The 21,024-nt window shown below is 41.6% G+C and overlaps 1 protein-coding gene across 1 annotated transcript in view; it reads right to left on the bottom strand.

Annotated features, from left to right (window-relative positions):
• Window positions 1–20,367, bottom strand: part of LOC136878952 (hexokinase type 2) — a 288,533-nt gene extending 268,166 nt beyond the window's left edge. Inside the window, exon 1 of the mRNA XM_067152585.2 lies at window positions 20,212–20,367. The gene's annotated coding sequence lies outside the window, so the exon portion shown is untranslated. The remainder of the gene's footprint in view (window positions 1–20,211) is intronic.
• Window positions 20,368–21,024: the final 657 nt, after the last annotated feature.

A 21,024-nucleotide genomic window follows, 5' to 3' on the forward strand; every position in this document is an offset into this window, starting at 1 on the left:
ATTATTTCATTCTTGAATTTATTTATAATTAAACATTTCAGTGCTCGAGAAATTACCGAAATTCTCACAAAAACTCCCAAAATATTTACGTACAATCTACCGATCTTTTATTTGTAGACCTGGCAACACTGCGTCGCACCAACACAGATAGGTCTTACGGGGACGATGAGAAAGGAAAGGCCTAGGATTAAGAAGGAAGCGGCCGTAGCCTTAATTAAGGTTCATCCCCAGCATTTGCCTGTTGTGAAAATGGAAAACCACGGGAAACCATCTTCAGGGCTGCCAACAGTGGGGCTCGCACCCACTATCTCCCGGATGCAAGCTCACAGCTGCGCGCCTCTAACCGCACGGCCAACTCGCTCGGTGTTATTGTTTTAAGAGGGCCAACCATCCTCTCTTAATATTAATCAGAGGGAAACATTAAAGAGGACCAACATTTCAAAGAATGAGGGTATCATCTAAAGAAAGGAAAGGTCCACGAAGAGCGTAAAAATGAAAGAATCCCTAGGTCTCGCAAACCTGACACTATCGGGGTCAGAAGAGAACAGAGGTTGACCGAGAGAGAATAGACATGAAAGTGAGGAGCCTGGTACAAGTAAGTGGGTGCACTGTCCACATCACGGAACACACGTTTATAGACAGGTCAAAGATATTAAATACTTTTCGGACAACAGAATAAAATGCTTTGCTAGAAATTAATTTGAAGAAAACATCCCAGTAAATGACACTGGGGATCAATATCGAAATATCAGGTAAAACAAAAAAGATCACTGAAAATGCCCATCGAAAACTGCACAGAATCACAAATCAAGCATGGATATCAAAAATCATATAGAATCAACGAAAGATGGGACATCAGAAATCGTATAAAATCACAAGGTTATACGTCGAAAATCATATAAAATCCCAGAAAGGTGGACACACAAAATAACATGCCACAGTAAGATGGGCGTCGAAAATCGTATAAAATCACAGAAAGTTCGACACTGAAAATTACATAAAATCACAGTAAGATGGACATCATAAATATTTAAATCACAGTTTTCTTCTTCTTCCTCCGCTTTTCTCATTTCTGTGGGGTCGCGGGTGCGAACTGTGTAGCATATGTCTATTTGGCCCTGTTTTACGGCCGGATGCCCTTCCTGACGCCAACACTATATGGAGGGATGTAATTACTATTGCGTGTTTCCGTGGTGCTTGGTGGTGTAGTGTGTTGTTTGAATATGAAGAGGAAAGTGTTGGGACAAACACAAACACCCAGTCCCCGGACCAGAAGAATTAATCAGACGCGATTAAAATCCCCGACACGGCCTGGAATCGAACCCGGGACCCTCTGTACCGAATGCCGCAACGCTGACCACTCAGCCAATGAGTCGGAAAAGTATTAAAATCACAGTAAGGGATCGAAAATTGTGTAAATATCACACTAATATGGGTATCGAAAATCGTACAATATTACATTAAAATCTGCATCGAAAATCGTAAAAAAAAAAGTTGCGCTAAGATGGATAATAACAATCGTACAAAATCACAATGCCAAAAATAGTGCTCCGAGGAAATGTCGAAAGGTGCAGTGGAGAGCATCGAATGTCGTATAAAACTGTACTGGGGCATATTTATTTATTTATTTATTTATTTATTTATTTATTTATTTATTTATTTATTTATTTATTTATTTATTTATTTATTTATTTATTTATTTATTTATTTTGGTTTCTTTCAAGTAGCGAATCAAAAATCGTATAAAATTGCACAGGGGAATGTAAAAAGTCGTATGAAATTGTACGGGGAAACCACTCAAAATCATATAAAATGCATTAAGGATGGCCATCCAAAATACTATTTGATTACACTTAGAATAGTTTCGAAATATCTTCGAAATTTATTATACTCAAAAAACACACTTTCTTTGACTGGTCATCGAAAAAACGTATCTTGCACACTTGGCATCGTCGTCGGACAAAAACCAGCGCAGTGGCACACAATGGAGTCACTCAATTCAAGGTTCCCAGTGTTCCCATAGCACACGCACACTGCTACGGAGGTCAATAACACGAAATAATAACTTATCAATTATTTATTTATAGATGCCACTAATGCGGAAATCTAATAATTCTCACTTAATTCGTCACATAATACAAGTAAAAGAGATGTATTTATAGACAATATATCACATGCCTTCAGCTATTTATGCACAGGAAACTCCTTACTTACTCTCAACCAAAGATTATAGACGTCTGTGATCGCAACTGACTGATTAATGATTTCCTTATTCTGGCAAGATTAAGGCCATGTGACCTTCCTTTTTATCTAACCAGTTAGTTGTTCGGGTTGGATTTAAATTACATCTAGTTATACAGCACTCTGGAAACAAGGAATGTGATGTTAGTGCTCACATTTTACGCAAATGCCTATTTCGCTCCTTCAAGGGGTAGTAGAAATGAATATCATATTGTATGTTTACGATTCATGATAGAGAAACTTGGGTGGGAGACGCTGACAGCTACAGAAGTGTGAAAATTATTAGACTCAAAGGAGAAGATTTACAAAAATAAAATTGCCCTGGTTTTAATTTTTGTCTTCACTTGTCCTTCTAATTTGTACCCTGGAACTCCCTGCCCTACTAATCTGACTGACTAAAATTTGTGATATTCTCTATTATTCATAAATTTTAAAAAATTACGTTGAGATTGTATCTTTTTGCTTGGTCTGTTGACAACTGAACAGTCGGGCTGAGTGGCTCAGACGGTTGAGGCGCTGGTCTTCTGACCTCAACTTGGCAGGTTCGATGTTGGCTCAGCCCGGTGGTATTTGAAGGTGCTCAAATACGTCAGCCTCGTTTCAGTAGATTTACTGGCATGTAAAATAACTACTGCGGGAAAATTCCGTCACCTCGTCGTCACCGAAAACCATAAAAGTTGTTAGTGGGACGTAAAGCAAATAACATAATTATAATGACAACTGTACAACATCAATTTCCGAGAGTTTCGATAGTAACTAGTACAAAGAACAGTGAATCATATCAGCGCTCAAGAAAGAGCAAAATATCACACAACCACGTTATATGATTACGTTCTACGTAATTACACCCAAAAGAGGAATTAAAAATCCTCAACATTTGACTTTAATACTGATACAGGAGTCTACATTGGCCCTAATGATGTAATTAAAATAAAATATAATATGTGTTCTATAGTTTACTTGAAACAGACAAATAACACATTAAAGACCCCACTGCAGCACAGAAAATTTACGTTCATTTTTATGGGCAGGCAGTAATAAGTAATACAATGGAAATGCTGTAATAAAAATAAGAAAATAGTCGTCGTCATCATCATCATCATCATTGTGCGATTCGTTTCCCGGGCACTGTTAATGAGCCTCTTCCACTTATTCCTGTTTATATACAACTTGTCATGGAGAACATCATCCACTGTCCATCCTCTGGCAACTAGATCAACCTTGATCATGTCCATTCATCGAGATTTAGGTCTTCCTGCAGATCTCCCCCCTCCCCCTCCCCCCCCTGTCTTTCCAAATTTATTCTGACTGTTCTTGTAGGCTCCGTCCTCATCATACGTCCGTTCCACCGTAGCCTGGATGTGCCGATTCTGTCTAACAGGGATGTCTTTATTCCGGCTTCTTTCCTCACTTCCTCATTTCTTAACTTGTCCATCTTGGTCTTCTGGATGGTGGATCTAAGAAATTTCATCTCTGATGCTTGCAGTCTTGGTGAATCTCTTTTTGTGAGTGTGCAAGCTTCAGTACCATAGGTCAATACTGGCATGCATTAACTGTTAAACACAATCAGTTTGGCCGGTTTTGGAATCATGTCATCCCATAAAAGTGTTCTTACTAGTTGGTAGAATTGTGATCCCTTTTGCACTCTGTTTGTAATTTCCTTTCTGACCATATTATCACTGGAGATTACTCTTCCAAGGTAAGGAAAACTATCCACACACTCCAGCTGTTGGTCTCCTAGTTTTACACTTGCTGGACACCCTCCTCTGTTGACTGCCATCACCACTGTCTTGGTCTCGCTGATGTTGAGGTTATATTCCTAGAACTGGGATTTCCATACGTTGAGTCTGGTCTGTACTTCCTCTTCTGTTTCACCCCAAATCATGATATCATAAGCAGAAGCCACTGCATTCAATTCACCTAACTTTTCCTTGACGTTCTTCATTATATTATCCATAACAGTGATGAACAGTAGTGGGGACAGTGCACTTCCTTGCTGAACTCCACTCTTGGTCTCAAACCATGATGATCGACCTTCCCCAACTAGTACAGTCTTTGTACAACATCTGAATTTTCCTTACCAGTCCTTCAGGCACATTTCTTTTCCTCAGTCACTCCCAGATCGTATCTCTTATAACACTACCATAGGCCTTTTCAATATCCAGCAATACAATGACCAGGTTCTTGCCTTTCTCCCAATACTTTTCCATCAGCATGCGGGTGCTAGAAATTTGATCCATTTTTGATCTGTTACTTCGGAATCCATATTGCTCCTCCTCTAACTGTGGTTCAATGATGGTTCTCAATCTCCTTTCTATGGTCTTCTCTAGAATGTCCAGCCCATGATACAGCAGTGTTATTCCTCTATAGTTGGTGGGTTTCCGCCTGCTGCCTTCCTTAAACAGTGGAATATAACGCCCTTGCTCCAATCTGCAGGTATTTTGTTGTCTGTCCATACGGCATTGAGTACTCTGTGCGGCCAGTGTATACCCTGGATGCCTCCTGCCTTTATCATGTCCGCATTCACTTCATCCGCACCTGAAGATTTTCCTTTAGGCATAGATTTTAAGGCTGTCTCGGTTTCTGTCCATGTGATGGGAGGTTCCTTATTGGAGGTTTGGATTTCTGGTTCTGTATTTTATTCTTGAATCGGTCTATTCAGTAGGTGGTCGAAATGGTTCTTCAGGACTTCTCTCATGTCACTTTCTCTCCTAACCAGATTTCCATTTTCATCTTGACGTGCCTTCATGGTATTCACTGGCTTACTTTTACCTCTGATAACTCTATACGGTAGTTTCTTATTGCCTCTGCTGACTTCCCCCAGTTTCTGAGTGAATATATTCCATGCCTTGGTCTTTCTTCTGTAACAGTTCTTTTAAAGTCTATTTTCTTCTTTCGGTATAATTATTGTTCGAAGTTTCTGATCTTTGCCTCGTCTCTAGTAAGATCCGATTTATTTTTCTCCCGATCCCTTTCTTTCCGCAAGAGATTTCTTTCCCTGACTGCTGCTCTCACTCTTTCATTCCACCAAGGTGTTTCCTTCTCCCTTGTTTTCATACTCGTCTTTCCACAAACTTCACTTGCTTCCTTAACCAATGTGTCCCTTAGTAAGGTACATTCTGCCTCTCCATTTTTCCTTTCATCTCTTGGTAACATTGTTTTTTATCCGGTTCTGGTATTCAGTTCTCTTATCTGTTTTCTGGAGCCCCCATACTTTGATTTTTGGCATTTTCCTATTCTGTACTTTTGGCACATAGAAGCTTCTCAGGTCCGCTACTAATAGACGGTGGTCACTGTCAAGGCTCTCGCTGGGTATTACTCTGACATCTGTTACCATTCTGCTCCTTTCTTCATCTGAGATGACATATTCAATTACAGTCTTCTGTAGTCCATCCCACTGCATCGTATTATCTTATGGCCCTGTACCTTTTTGAACCAACTATTTTTCACCACCAACCCATTCCTCATACAGAAGTCAAGGAGATGTTTACCTTCTATATTTCTTCCGCCATATCCATGAGGTCCCATTACGTTCTCATATCCTGCTCTATCTGTCCCAATCTGCACATTTAGATCTCCTATAATGATTACTCCCTCTTTACTAATAAATAACTTTTTCCAAATCATCAAGAATCTGGTTCTTATCCTCTTGACAACATCCAGTTTGAGGTGCATACCCCTGTACCAAAGTTAGTTTTTCTTTCCCTAAATGCACAGTCACCTTTATTATTCTCTCACTAACATACTGAATGTCAGCGACTCCTTCTCGATCTTTACTCATGATGAAACCAACACGGTTCCTCATCTCTTTGTCATTTCCATGCCAATACAGTGTATACTGTTTTCTTAATTTCTTCATTCCTTTCCCTCTCCATTCGGTTTCACTCAGCCCCAGTATCATTAATTTCCTCCTTTCCATGAGGTCCACTAGTTCTTCACATTTTCCTGTGAGAATGAGCAAGTTGATGATCCCAATCCGTATTAGTCTCCTCCGGGATTTTTGCATTTTTGCAAGACTCTGTCTATCATCAGTCCATAAACCATCATCCCTGACATGAGTCTGCTCATGCTGGTGTCTTAATTTAGTTGATAAATGCATTCCGAGGCTTTTATGTGTTTTGAAAGCAACTACAAAATAATGAGCTCTTTTACTGGCTTGTTGGGCCTAATGTAATTGAGGATTTTCTTTCGGAGTTTACTCCCTTAGCCTTTAAGGATCCCTCCTCATCCCATAAGGCAGTGGGTTCCATCTGCACTACCCCCAGAGGAATGGGTTGCCTCCTCCGACAGCTCTACCGTACCGAATTTTATTCTCCGCTTTTGCTGCCGTTGAGGTCTTCACTCGTTACCCTGAGCTGGGACCCTTTACCAGTTGTTACACACCGGATCAGCTGTGCTCCGGAACTCACACAGGCAGGGGCGCCACTTCCTGGGCAGGGCTGCCTCTAAGAGGATCCCTACATGTTACCTAAAAACAAAAAAAAAAAAAAAAAAAATGTGGAGTCTAATAATATTCGCACCTCTGAAGAAGGAAGAAAGCACTATTATATGTCATGGTGCCTTTGCTGGCGAGACCTAGTGTTCACAGTGCACGATGTCTTCTGGTGTAGGCTAGATCAAATGTGTTTCTTTCATATACTTATCTCAGTCTCATCCTTGGCTTTCCCGATATGAAAATGACCGAGGTATGAGTGATGCTAGTAATGTCATTCCTTATCCAGCCAGTCCCTGTTATGAATGGTGTGAAAATGCCACTCATAGGGTCGGTTGGTTCGTGTATTTCAGTGAGCTTGGAGACTGATATGCAACAGCAACTTCTGGCTCGGTGAAGAGCGCAACGAGAAACTACCTCACTTCTCTTTTCCCTAACTTTCTTCTTCAGTGATGCATAGGCCATCTATGACAGCTGATCGTGGATCTGTTGAGGACAAAACCAGCCTTCGGGCTGAATACCCAACATACGAACATAATTATGTGCCATGTACAATAACGTAACGTAGCGGGAGTGGTAAATAAAAACATAACATTGGTAGCGTTGACAATTCTAAAACTAGGATGTATTAACACTTGTGATCACGTGATGAAAGAAATATTAGATTTTTTTGTTTTGTTTTTGCTATTTGCTTTACATCGCACGGACACAGATAGGTCTTATGGCGACGATGGGACAGGAAAGGCCTAGGAATGGGAAGGAAGCGGCCGTGGCCTTAATTAAGGTACAATCCCAGCATTTGCCGACAGTGGGGTTCGAACCCACTATCTCCCGAATGCAAGCTCACGGCCACTTCCTCAGTCAGTTGGCCACTCTTAGAGTATTCATATCACGACAAACTGCACTCGCCACAAAAACCACAGAAGTTAAAAATATTCAAGCTCTTTGGGCTTTCTCGATCCTAAAACTACCAGCGTCCGCTACTGTGGTGTAATGGTTAGTGTGATTAGGTGCCATACCGGGAGGTCCAGGTTCGGTTCCCAGCTGTGCCACGAAATTTGAAAATGTGGTACGAGGGCTGGAATGGGGTCCACTTAGTCTCGGGAGGTCAGCTGAGAAAAGGAGGGGAGGGTCGAGTCCTACCTCAGCCATCCTCGAAGTGGTATTCCGTGGTTACCCACTGCTCCTCGAGGCAAATGTCGGGATGGTATCTAACTTATGGTCACGGCTGCTTCCTTCCCTCTTCCTTGCTTATCCCTTCCGATCTTCCCATCCCTGTGTTGCCTGGTCTCCCGAAATTTCAGGATATCTCCCGATTTTTTTGCACCGCACCAGAAAACCCGAAAAAACAAAAAATCTCCAGAAATGTCTTCTAACCCAAAGTTAAGGAACATGAATAATAATGATTAATGGTGGATAATATATGTGTGCCGAAAAACTCCTTCCTCGTCTCACTGCGTGACGTTTTATCGATAACATCACTCGTTAGGTACTTCCCAGCATTCCTTTTAGGCTCGAATTACGTAATCTCTCCCCTCTTATTGAACTCAAAATTCACGTTTGACTGCATCATTCGAAGGGAAATCCCAGACCCGCATATAGAATATTTAAAAAATCTGCATCCTGCTTCAACTTCAAAATTAGCACGCAATTTCTACGCCTGATAAATAACTATATCTACAGGAAAAGTGGGGAGAAAGATAAGAAGAAGAAGAAGAAGAAGAAGAAGAAGAAGAAACAGCATAGAGTGACCAGAGAGTACTGGTGAGTGAAAGTGTATATTTTTCTCAAAATAACTTCACATGACTATTGCATTATTTAATTTACTTATATCATAACATTTCAGTGCTCGAGAAACTACGGAAATTTTCATTAAACTCCCGAAATGTGTACGCGTAATCTACCGATTTTTTATTTGTATACCTGGCAATACTGCCATCCCTCCACAAGGCCCCTGTTCAGCATACAGGTGAGGCAGCCTGGGCGAGGTAATGGTCCTCCTCCACAGTTGTATTCCCGACCCAAAGTCTCACGCTCCAGGACACTGCCCTTGAGGCAGTAGATTTGGGATACCTCGCTGAGTCCGAGGGAAAAACCAACCCTGGAGGGTAAACGGATTAAGAAAGAAAGAAAGAAAGAAAGAAAGAAAGAAAGAAAGAAAGAAAGAAAATTACCGGCCTTTCGCCCCGATATAGCAATAGGCTCATCAACTGGATTGTCACACTTTTCCAAGATAGCTAGTGTGCCATTGAGACACCAAACTCTCCTATATTGGACAATGAAGTCAGTGACAGTGCACTAAGGGAGATATGTACCTCCACTTGTATAAACGACTGATTTGGCATTTAAATCTGAATGTTTTTAACAGTTCCAATCCATGAAATTGAATTATTGTGTCCTTCTGGGAAGTTATTTTTTTACTGTAAAAAGACGTACAACTAACTAATAGCATTAAACTGCACTCTAAGAAATTTCTAAGAAAATCTGCACTGTTTAACTTATTGTAATTTGAAGTCATGACTGAACCACGTTATACTTTTGCTCACATCATGTACGGCAGGTGGAAATCTTCCAATGACTAACCTAGTAATTCTGATGAAAGTTATCCCCAGTGAAGACACCAACAACTTCCTCCTAACACTGGCTTGTGTAACACTTCACTCGCCATCCGTCTCAGGAAACAATGATCTTATTTCGAAACAGAACACTTATATCGACACTAGGGTTCTCCAGGGCCACACGTGATTTGATGGAAGTAAAAATAAGGATCTACTTGCAGTAATTAGAAGTTATGTTTAAACTAGAGGGCTGACTTCGTCGCCGTACTGATCGTGTGACACTCCAAAATCTGCTCACCATATCACTGAGGAGGGAAGGGTTATCTAGGAAGAAATGAGGAAGAATTGCATCTTCTCCTCTCTCTCTCTCTCTCTCTCTCTCTCTCTCTCTCCCTCTCTCTCTCTTAAATCTCCAGACCTCGTTCTTCCTTTCGAAACCTCCTCTGCCTTAAAGAGGCCATAGAGCACTTAACTTGGGAGACTGGGTTGGCGACCACGGGGCCTTTGGCTGAGTCCTGGCATTGCTTCCACTTTCATCTATCCTATCCAACCTCTCTCGGTCAATTCTTTATCCGACCCCGACGGTATTAGGTTTGCGAATTCTGGAGAGTATTTTAATTTTTGCATTCTTGGTGGTTCTCGTCTTCCTTTGGCCGATACCTGCATATTTCGAAGTGTCGGACCACTTCCATTTTTCCCTCGTTAATGTTAATAGAGGATGGTTACCCAGTTGTATTTCTTCTTAAAACTGTAATCAGCACCACCACCACCATAGTAACTCACAGTATCCTACACACGGCAGATGCCACCCACCCTCGCCGTAGGGTCTGCCTTGCGAAGACTGCGCCAGGTTCGTAACAGCCATATGAATTTATTATTATGATTATTATTATTATTATTATTATTATTATTATTATTATTATTATTATTATTATTATTATTATTATTATTATTAAATGCCAGGTAAAGTACCCGTTTTTCGTACGCATTTATGAGCAACTCAAGACACTCGCCACGTAAACTGACCGTGACTGAAGCACTGGTTCTCTAGATAATGACGAAAAATGAAATGTGAATTATAAACCCACTAAATATGAATCCTAAACCTACACAATATTAAAAAGATGGAAACACGGAATATACAGGAGGACCCGAAAGTCCATTGACATTTAATGAGGAAGAGAGCTGTTAATTGACCCACACGATTGGCAGTGCATGGGGTTTTACTGACAGCAACAACTAGTGCACAAACAGTCCAACAGATGGCGCTGGACAGCAACACTTCAGCGATGCCGCATGACATTCATGTACGATATAAAAAGAGCTGTCGTGAAAGAGGGCGTCAGATGCGCCTGCAGTCGCGGCATGTTTACGTTACCAGAAAAGGCACGGTTAGTGAAACATTAGTACTTTATTTTCGTGTCAATAAAACCCCATGTCATGCCAAACATGCGCGTCAATTATTACGTCTCTACCTCCAATATCCCATTATCGCCCCGTCAAATGTTAACGAATTTTGGGTCATTCTGTACATATAACACTTTATTTTTACAAGTTGCTCCGGCTCCATGGCTAAATGGTTAGCGTGCTGGCCTTTGGTCAGAGGGGTCCTGGGTTCGATCCCCGACAGGGTCGGGAATTTTAACCATAATTGGTTAAGTCCGCTGGCCCGGGGGCCATCATCATTTCACCCTCATCACGACGCGCAGGTCGCCTAGGAGCCGAAGTCCTCTGACACATCCAGGCACTAAAAGCCATACGCCATTTCATTTCATTGTACAAGTTGCTTTACGTCTCACCGTCACAGAGAGGGGTAGGAGTCAGAAGGAAGCGGCCGTGGCCTTAATCAAATTACAGCCCCAGCATTTGCCTGGTGTGAAAATGGGAAACCACGGATAATCATCTTCAGGGCTTGCTGACAGTGGGGTTCGAACCCACTATCTCTCTGTGCTAGCCACAGCTGCGCGCTCCTAGTCGCACAACCAACTCGGTCGGTTACATATAATACGATGACGATAATGAAAACGGCTGAATAAATAAAAATACGGCCGTCAGCAGTTCTCAAACACGGATAACGAGGCTTAGCACTCTGAACAGTACAACTGTAGAATCCAAACCCTTTCCAAGAATGGCTCGCTCAATCTTCAGCTGACCTGGTAAGAAACGAACGAGCTCGATAGCTGCAGTCGCTTAAGTGCGGCCAGTATTCAGTATTCGGGAGATAGTAGGTTCGAACCCCACTGTCGGCAGCGCTGAAGATGGTTTTCCGTGGTTTCCCATTTTCACACCAGGCAAATGCTGGTGCTGTACCTTAATTAAGGCCACGGCCGCTTCCTTCCCACTCCTAGCCCTCTCCTGTCCCATCGTCGCCATAAGACCTATCTGTGTCGGTGCGACGTAAAGCAACTAGCAGAAGAAACGAACAAGTTAACGCGCGAAATGTGTGGCCTATTTATTAGTGAAGGGGACCATCGGAAAAAACCGAACTGTATCGAAAACCGTTAGTTACGAAGAAAATGCACGTGACGTTTCTTGTAAAATATTAATTTCAGGGCCACATGGTGCACTTCATTTTTCGATAAGACCAACCATTTACTCCTTATTTTACTTGATGTAGGATTAAAAATGTCCATATTTGGGACATGCCCCTCTCAAATCCTGCATTAGTTCAAAACTGTGAAATACAGGGTGTATCCTAGATGATGTTACAAACTTTCAGAGATGATGGAGGACGGCAAATGGATCAATTTGAGATAAAGGAACCGTAGTCCGGAAATATTCGAGTCAAAAGTTATTAATAATCCAAGCTGTTTAAAGTCCGTCCGTTCTTAACAGCAGCAGTGCACACAGTGGTACTCAGAGATGTACTACCCGCGTTCCTGAAACACGTCCCACTTGCCCTTCGTCCAACATGATGGAGCCCCACCTTACTTTGGACTGAACACCTGGATCAGACATTCCCTGCAAAGTGGATAGGAAAAGGAGGTCCTGTTTCGTGGCCTGCTCGTTCACCTGATCTCACCCCACTTGATTTCTTCTTGTGGGGCCATATGAAAACCCTTGTGTATGAGACACCTGTCGAGACTGAAGAGGATCTCTTGGCAAGAATTCTCGCTGCCTGTGACGCTGTTCAAACGACACCGGGGATATTCGAACGGGTACGATAGAACTTTGTGCGATGATGCTATGACTGCATTGATGCAGGGAGACGCCATTTCGAACATTTGTTGTAAAATGGAGCAGTTTGTGAAACTTGTGCAGGTAAACGGACTTACATGAGTAGAATTTTGCTTACATTTTGACTCGATCGTTTCCGGAATACGGTTCTTTATCTCAAATTGATCAATTTGTCGTTCTCCATAATCCTTGAAAGTTTGTAACATCAACACGGTTATACCCTGTACTGTATATCAAAATCAAAGATATCCCTTGCGTAACTCGAGATTTCAAGCTGTATCCTTATCAAATTTCAGCTCAATCAGTCCAGTAGTTTTTGAGCCTATTCGGAACAAACACACGGGCACCATCTCATTTTTATTAATAGTATAGATTAGAAAACGTGCTGGTGGCCTCAGATTTCTCTCCCCACGGGCAACCAAGTGATGTTGATTTGGCGCTGCATTGCATATGACAAATTTACGGATAGCGAAGGGGAAAATGCGCCCATGACTTCTGATTTCTGTGTTATGTATCTCGGGCTGAAATCTCTCTCAGTTGTGTTGCCAAGTGTGCATATAACTAGAGATGAGCTTAATCGATATTTCAGAATATCGGTGACAGGCGTATCTGTGACACAAAAATATCTGTGACTTTTATCTGTGATTCAAGCACGAGCATATGATTATCATCGAGTATGGAAATACTTCTAGTTGATATTATGACAACGTCGGGTAGTATTTTTCGGAAGATTCGGGACACTAGAAGTGGGAAATATAATATTCACATTTGTAATTTGAAGTTTTGATGATGATGATGATGATGATGATGATGATGATGATTGTTGTTTTGAGGGGCCTAACATCGAAGGTCATCGGCCCCTAATTCGAAGTTTTAATAATGCATAGGGAAAAGGTTGTTAACGTGATGCGCAATAAATTAACAAGCGGAATGTGATTACCCGTGCCGTGTCTCGGGATACTAATTATTTACAGTACTTAATGCAGGTTTAAAAATAAAAATACTAAAAATAATACATTTATGAACTTAATACAAAGATTCCCCCATATACAGAGTTATTCGGCAAAGTTGTCCCCCTCAAATAACTCGTGAACAGTTAAAGATACTGACATTTTGTTTTCACATTTAGTAATGGTACGAAGGGCTAATATTCGGACTTGAAGTAAGTACTGTGTCATACGTCAATATTTTCTGGGATCAAGGTACTGACTTCGCATTTTTTAAACGGTACCACACTATTTTGTACATATAGCCTTAAATCTACGAACATTACAAATTCATCACCATAATTATTTTGAAAATAGGACAAGTTCTTCTCGAAAAAATAATATATATTCAAACATGCCTCATTTGCCAGCTGAGAACTAATCTGTTCGATTTGCGGTACGTATGAAACATGAGCTAGCTATTGACATAGTTTGTTTTTTTTTTTTTTTTTTTTTTTTTTTGCTTTACGTCGCACTAACACAGATAGGTCTTATGGCGACGATGACAGAGGAAAGGTCTAGGAGTTGGAAGTAAGTGCCCGTGGCCTTAATTAAGGTACAGCCCCAGCATTTTCCTGGTGTGAACATAGAAAACCACGGAAAGCCATCTACAGGGCTGCCGACAGTGGGATTCGAACCTACTATCTGCCGGATGTAAGTTCACAGCCGCGCGCCCCTGACCGCACGGCCAACTCGCCCGGTTTGACATAGAGTTGCTAGACAGGTATTCTCTCAACTGTGCTCATAATACACTATGATAAAATATGATTTTACACCTTTAATGTCGCCGTAGGCAAGTGGTAATTGAAAAACGGATATAAACCTTGAGCTACAGCTGGCAACATAGCCCTGTGAACGTGAGCCAAGTACACAAGAACCTCGTTTATCCGGATTAAGTGGGACCGGAACTAATCCGGATTATCGAAAATCCGGATAATCCGGAAAACTAAAAAACAAATACAGTACATGTTATATAATATATTAACATAAGTTGTACAGTACTACCTTTCTTGAATTGTACAAAAAATATAAGAACACTTTTCTTACATGTACGACTCTGTTTTATGCAATGTGTGAGCTTTCTCTGTTTTACATTATTTTGTATAGCGCATGCGCGCAGCACGATCACCAAGACATTTTTACTAACATCACTTCTGCCGGTGTGGTTTCAGTCTGGGATTCTAAATAGGCCATCAGTTTGTCCAGCTGCATTGCTGTATCTCCATGAGTCATTGTTTCTTCTGATGGAATGCCAATTCACCATCACTCTCGTTATTACATGCCGAGAAACAAGAGGCAATAATGTATTCATCTGTCGTTATGCCGTATCCTGAATTACAGTCATTTTTCAACCAGTCATTTACGTCGTTCGCATCTACGTCCGAGCATCCGGGAATGTGTGTAAATGTGTCAAGGAACTCACAAGACTCCGCAGTTCCCCATTCTCAACTCCAGGCCAATGCCGGGACGGTACCTTTGATAGACCGCGGCCGACTTACTTCCAATTCCTGTCCTTAACTATCCTTGTCGGAAAAAAACATTTAAGAAGAATCGACCCCGTAAAAGAAATACTGTACAAGTATTTTTTTTTTAATTTTCGATTGGGATAAACCGGAAATCCGGATTAATGAGGGCTGGATAAACGAGGTTCTGGTGTACACAACTTAACTTGTCACAGATAATTCCGTAAAAAATGGCGTATGACTTTTAGTGCCGGGAGATCCCAGGACGGCTTTGGCTCGCCAGGTGCAGGTCTTTTGATTTGACTCCCGTAGGCGACCTGCGCGTCGTGGTGAGGCTGAAATGATGATGAAGACAGCACATACACCCAGCCCCCGTGCCAGGGAAAGTAACCAATGATGATTAAAATTCCCGAACCTGTCGGGAATCGAACCCGGGACCCCTGTGACCAAAGGCCAGTACGCTAACCATTTAGCCATGGAGCCGAACAGATACTTCCCGGACAGCGTACCTGATATATCATTGACAGAAAAATATCGGTGACAAAATAACTCTATCTCTACTATCTCTACATATAACCTACTCCAGGACCTTTAAAATCATGAAAGAGCTAGTAATCGAGCTTAATCTACACGGAAGGGCGAGCTAATTTGCCAAGTAGTTAACGAACACAGAACCATGTGACACACTTTCCTTTATCTCCTCTCTTCCTCTTCTAGCTATTACTAGTCTTTCATTCGTTATCACAAATGGTTTTAACACTTCCCGCAACAATCAGCTCATTTATCACCATTGATGTGAGTTGTCACATTTTCTGATTACATCTGCCTGGTATTAACCATTCCTTTACTTCCAGTCGTATAGATAACGCATGTTTTCGGCGCGACGTTTACATACTGCACATGAAGGTCACCATAGATCAATGCCCGCCAACGTGGCCTCTATTCATTTAGGTACAGTAGCTTCCAACTCAGCTATCCCGAATTCTACTCCCGGCACTTCTGTGAATTTAGGCCCAGGAGCCGAACGCAATTATCTGTCTTAGTTTAAAGTGAATTTATCCTGAGAAAATCTGGATGTCGAGTTGTATTTACTTCGAGTTTTAGCGATTACCTATACAGTTAATTACAGTAATTAAATACCGAGCTCGATAGCTGCAGTCGCTTAAGTGCGGCCAATATCCAGTAATCGGGAGATAGTGGGTTCGAACCCCACTGTCGGCAGCCCTGAAGATGGTTTTCCGTGGTTTCCCATTTTCACATCAGGCAAATGCTGGGGCTGTACCTTAATAAGGCCATGGCCGATTCTTTCCCATTCCTAGGCCTTTCCTATCCCATCGTCGCCGTAAGACATATCCGTGTCGGTGCGACGTAAAGCGAATAGCAAGAACAAACAAAAAATTAAATAATAATAAACTAAATATATATAAGAGTTTTGTCTGTACATTGTTCAGAATTTAAAAAAGAACGCTATTTCTGTATCGGACGTGTCCACAGTAACAAGAAAATACACTTTTTAATTTTCCGTCATTTATCTCTGTCTGTCTGTCTGTCTGTCTGTCTGTCTGTCTGTCTGTCTGTCTGTCTGTCTGTCTGTCTGTCTGTCTGTCTGTCTGTCTGTCTGTCTGTCTGTCTGTCTGTCTGTACGCGTATCACGAGAAAATGGCTGAAGATAATTTAATGTAAATCGGTATGTAAAGTCGGGGAATAAGCCCCTACAATCTAGGCTATAAATCATTTTATTCACGCTGAGTGAAATGGTTGTTTAGGGGAAGGCCTAAAATATAATTGTCAAATATTTAAGTTATTAGTGGTCTTATCTATAAATGATGATCTGGCCATTTTTGCTAACAACATAGATTCAGCAGTCAACAAGATCAATAGGCTGTCAGAAGTTGCTGAAAAGGATGGACTCCAGATTTCTACTCTGAAGACAAAATACTTGACAAATATAAGTGATGGACCTGAATCGATGATCACTAATCTTGGAAAAATCGGTCGAGTCAAGAATTGCAGATATCTTGGTGAAGTCACCCAGCAGAATGGATTAGAAGAGGAAGCAATCAATGTCAGGATGAGGAAGTTAAACCAGGCATACCAAATGACACACAATATCTATAATAAAAAGTATATGAGTATAGGGGCCAAGTTCCGACACTATAACACAGTTGTAAAACCTGAGGGATTATATGCGTCTAAAACTTTGACCTTAAGTAGTAAAAGTCAAACTGACCCGGCTGGGAAAAAGAGAGCGCCGAATACTAAGAAAAATCCTAGTCTTAGATGGGTTGATGGACAGTGGCGAATGAGACCAAATGAGGATTTGTACAGCAAGACATAACCTCTCAGAGCGTCAGTTAAGTAGAGACAGCTATTAATTTTACGGTCACCTCTTGAGGATAATTGATGATCGAGTAACAAAAAGAATATGGAAATTTATTCAATCTAAGGCAACAAGGCCGAGATGGTTCCAGGAATGTGAAAATGATCTGAGGCAGATTGGTATTTCAGACCAAGAAATGTGGAACCGATGCACTGTGCACAGGAATTCTGCGCCGCTGTTTGCACGCGTGAGATTTTGGGCGTTTGAGAGGCCCTAATATGGAGTCAGGGCATATGACGCTGTTGATGGTGATTTGGCCGTCGGGTGGAGACGTTAAGCCTTGAGCAGATCCTTTAGTGTTATTCGACAGGAGTAGGCTACTTGCCGATACCGTGTTTCACCCTCCCCCCACCTCATCATCATCTCACATTCAGACGGTTGAGGCGCTGGCCTTCTGAGCCCAACTTGGGAGATTCGATCCTGGCTCAGTGCCGTGGTATTTGAAGGTGCACAAATACGTCAGCCTCGTTTCGGTAGATTTACTGGTACGTAAAAGAACTCCTGCGGGACAAAATTCCGACACCTCGGCGTATCCGGAAACCGAAAAAGTAGTTAGTGAGACGTAAAGCAAATGATATTATTATTATTATTATTATTATTATTATTATTATTATTATTATTATTATTATTATTATTATTATTATTATTATTATTACATTCAGACGCACCGGGTGAGTTAGCCATGCGGTTAGGGCGCGCAACTGTGAGCTTGTATCCAGGAGATAGTGGGTTCGAACCCCACTGTCGGCAACCTTGAAGATGGTTTTCGGTGGTTTCCTTTTTTCACACCAGGCAAATGCTGGGGCTATACCTTAACTAAGGCAACTGTTACTTTCTTCCCAGTTCCTCGGCCTTCCATATCCGATCGTTGCCGTAAGCCCTGTATCGGTGCGAAGTAAAGCAGATTGTAAAAATAAAACAAACATTCAGACGCGCAGGTCGCCCATGGGAGTCTAATAGAAAGATCTACACTAGGCGAGCCCAACATGTCCTCGGACACTCCCGACACTAAAAGTAGTAAAGAAAGAAAGAAAGAAAGAAAGAAAGAAAGAAAGAAAGAAAGAAGGTATTCGCACTTCTTCGCAACCTAATTTTCTATAATGTTCACCATGTTAAACTGTTTTTAAGGTATACGTGTAAAACCCTCTGAGATGAATGAGATGATACCTCACTCGGCATGCTATCTTTCACGTCGTAGTCCAGAGCTACACTAAGACTGTTAGGTGCGCAACGCGGCAATATTAATACCTGAAGATGGCAGCACTATTGAATCACCCGATGGCGTCATTGCGAAGTCAGGCTATTGTTGCTAGATACCTTGGTATTTCCCATTTACAATTACGTATTGAACACTGCCATCGCAAGTGTTGTCTAGAAATCATTTCGATTTTATAACTCCCATGTTTCTGGAACGCTCACTGGGTCAAGTACGACTCCGAAACCATTGACGTAATCTATGTGTTTTTTTTTAACCTATCTGAGTGGTGCGACGTTAAACCAAAAGCAAAGGAGAAGACATAAATTGAACACGTATCACATATATGCCTACAAGAGTAATGACTACGATGCCCACAACTCCAAAAATGAAATAACACAAAATAGATTCATTCGAGTAAAATCTCCGACTCTTTTGCTGAATAGTCAGCTTACAGCCCTTCGATTCAGAGGGATTTTAATCACTTCTGATTAATTTCTCTGGCTGGGGACTGTGTATTTATGCCTGTTTCAACACACTCCTCTTCGCAATCAGACAACACTACTAACCACAACGGAAACACGCACTAGTGCGCACTAGTGAGTGATTACATCCCTCCATATAGGATTGGCGTCAGGAAGGGCATCCGGCCGTAAAAAGGGGTCAAATCACCCTGTGTGATGCAGTTCGCACCCCCGACTCCACAGATGTGGTAAAAGTGGTAGAAGGCGTTCATGCAGCTACAGTGTAAAGTAAAACGTAACAACTAAGTGTCCCATCAGTCCAAATCCTTAACTGTTGCTGAAATAGACACACCAAAGTGAGTTTAATTAACTGTCCTTTACTCTTCCTTGTTTAACAATTCTGTCACGACCCTCATAACTAAGCGTTCTCCTCTCCTTGGGAAATAATACGGCACTAACTCCTGTTACGAACTCATATCTGAATCCATCTAGTGACGTACAACACCTTTGCGAACATTTGAAGATCTCGGTCAAAGAACAGCTATCGTCCGAATCTTTGACTGAATCAATCAATCAATCAATCAATCAATCAATCAATCAATCGCCACTGATCTGCATTTAGAGCAGTCGCCCAGGTGGCATATTCCCTATCAGTTATTTCTTTTCATAAATAATTTCAAAGAATGTGGAAATTTATTGAACATCTCTCGTCGTAAATTATTCCGATCTCTAACTCCCCTCCCTATAAACGAAATTTTCCCCAATTTGTACTCTTGAATTTAAACTTTGACTTCATATTGTGATATTTCCTACTTTCAAAAACACCACTCAACCTTATTCGTAAACTAATATCACTCCACTGACAGCTCGAACATGACTTCTTAGTCGAACAGCTGGAATCCGTAAGGGTCTTCGGTTCGGACGGCCCCGGCGTCTGAAGATTTCCTTTATAGCTCAGAGACTATGTCTTTGTGTTCATATTAATACACATCTTCGTTTACAAACAAAAAAATCACATTACAAACCACCACAGAAATACACTATAGTGAAAATATCCCTCCACATCCAGCCATAAAACTGGCCTTTATTCGCATATAGTGCCGATGCGAGTAGTTTGAAACAGACCAGGAAGAATAATAAGGTCAAAGAACAGGAATCGTTCACTAATATCTCCATGAAACATTGTTGTAACTCTCAAGCATAGAACTCGCAAACCGGTTCATAACAAAAATAAAAGACGAAGGAATGCTGCCATTACTTGCAACAAGAACACTGTAGCATTCCTCTCCACAACTCCTAATCAAAACAGACTTACCGTGTGTTCTTCAGTAAACTACGTTGCGAGAGAACCACGCACTATTGATCACCTGGTCCATTACACACACACGACCTATTCGTTGCACGTGCAGTCTCACACTAGCACAACAGCCCTTCCTCAAGCTGCACTGGGTTGCCACTCTCAAGGCCTCCCACCACTCCAGCTACTAGCGGGTCGGGCCAGGCTCATTCATAAGAGGAAGAGAGACGGCGATACGGCACACACATCCGCTGAGACCAGACGAGAGGAAATTTAATTATTTATCCCCTAATACGTTTCATATCATGGAGTGATCAGTTACTTTACAAGGCGTGAGATGGCGCTAATTGTATGTTTATATCTCCGTTTGCCTTGAATGCGAACGAAAAAAGTAGATAGAGAAAATTCGAGGTAGAACTTCATTATGACTTTTTTTTTTTTTTTCAAGTGACCGGTCACGAACTACGTTTTAAGTGAAAACATATCCTCGACAAACATCGGCTTCTGATGTTAAGTTAATGTTATTTGCTTTCACTAACTACTTTTACGGTTTTCGGAGCCTGATGTTAAGTAGAACTATGATATGGAGTGTAGAAAGATGGTTTTGTTGTTGTTCTTGTTGCTATCTGCTTAGGATATTGAGTTCAGCAATGCCGCGATTTTGTAGATTAATTGTCTTATAACTTGCATCAATGTTGTGTCACTTCTTCTTTTTCGACCGCTTTTCCCACACCTATGGGGTGGAGGGTGCGAACTGCGTCGCACATGTAGATTTGGCCCTGTTTTACGGCCGGATGTCCTTCCTGACGCCAACCCTATATGGAGGGATTA

The sequence above is a fragment of the Anabrus simplex genome, chromosome 8, assembly GCF_040414725.1.
Source record: "Anabrus simplex isolate iqAnaSimp1 chromosome 8, ASM4041472v1, whole genome shotgun sequence".
Taxonomy (NCBI): domain Eukaryota; kingdom Metazoa; phylum Arthropoda; class Insecta; order Orthoptera; family Tettigoniidae; genus Anabrus; species Anabrus simplex.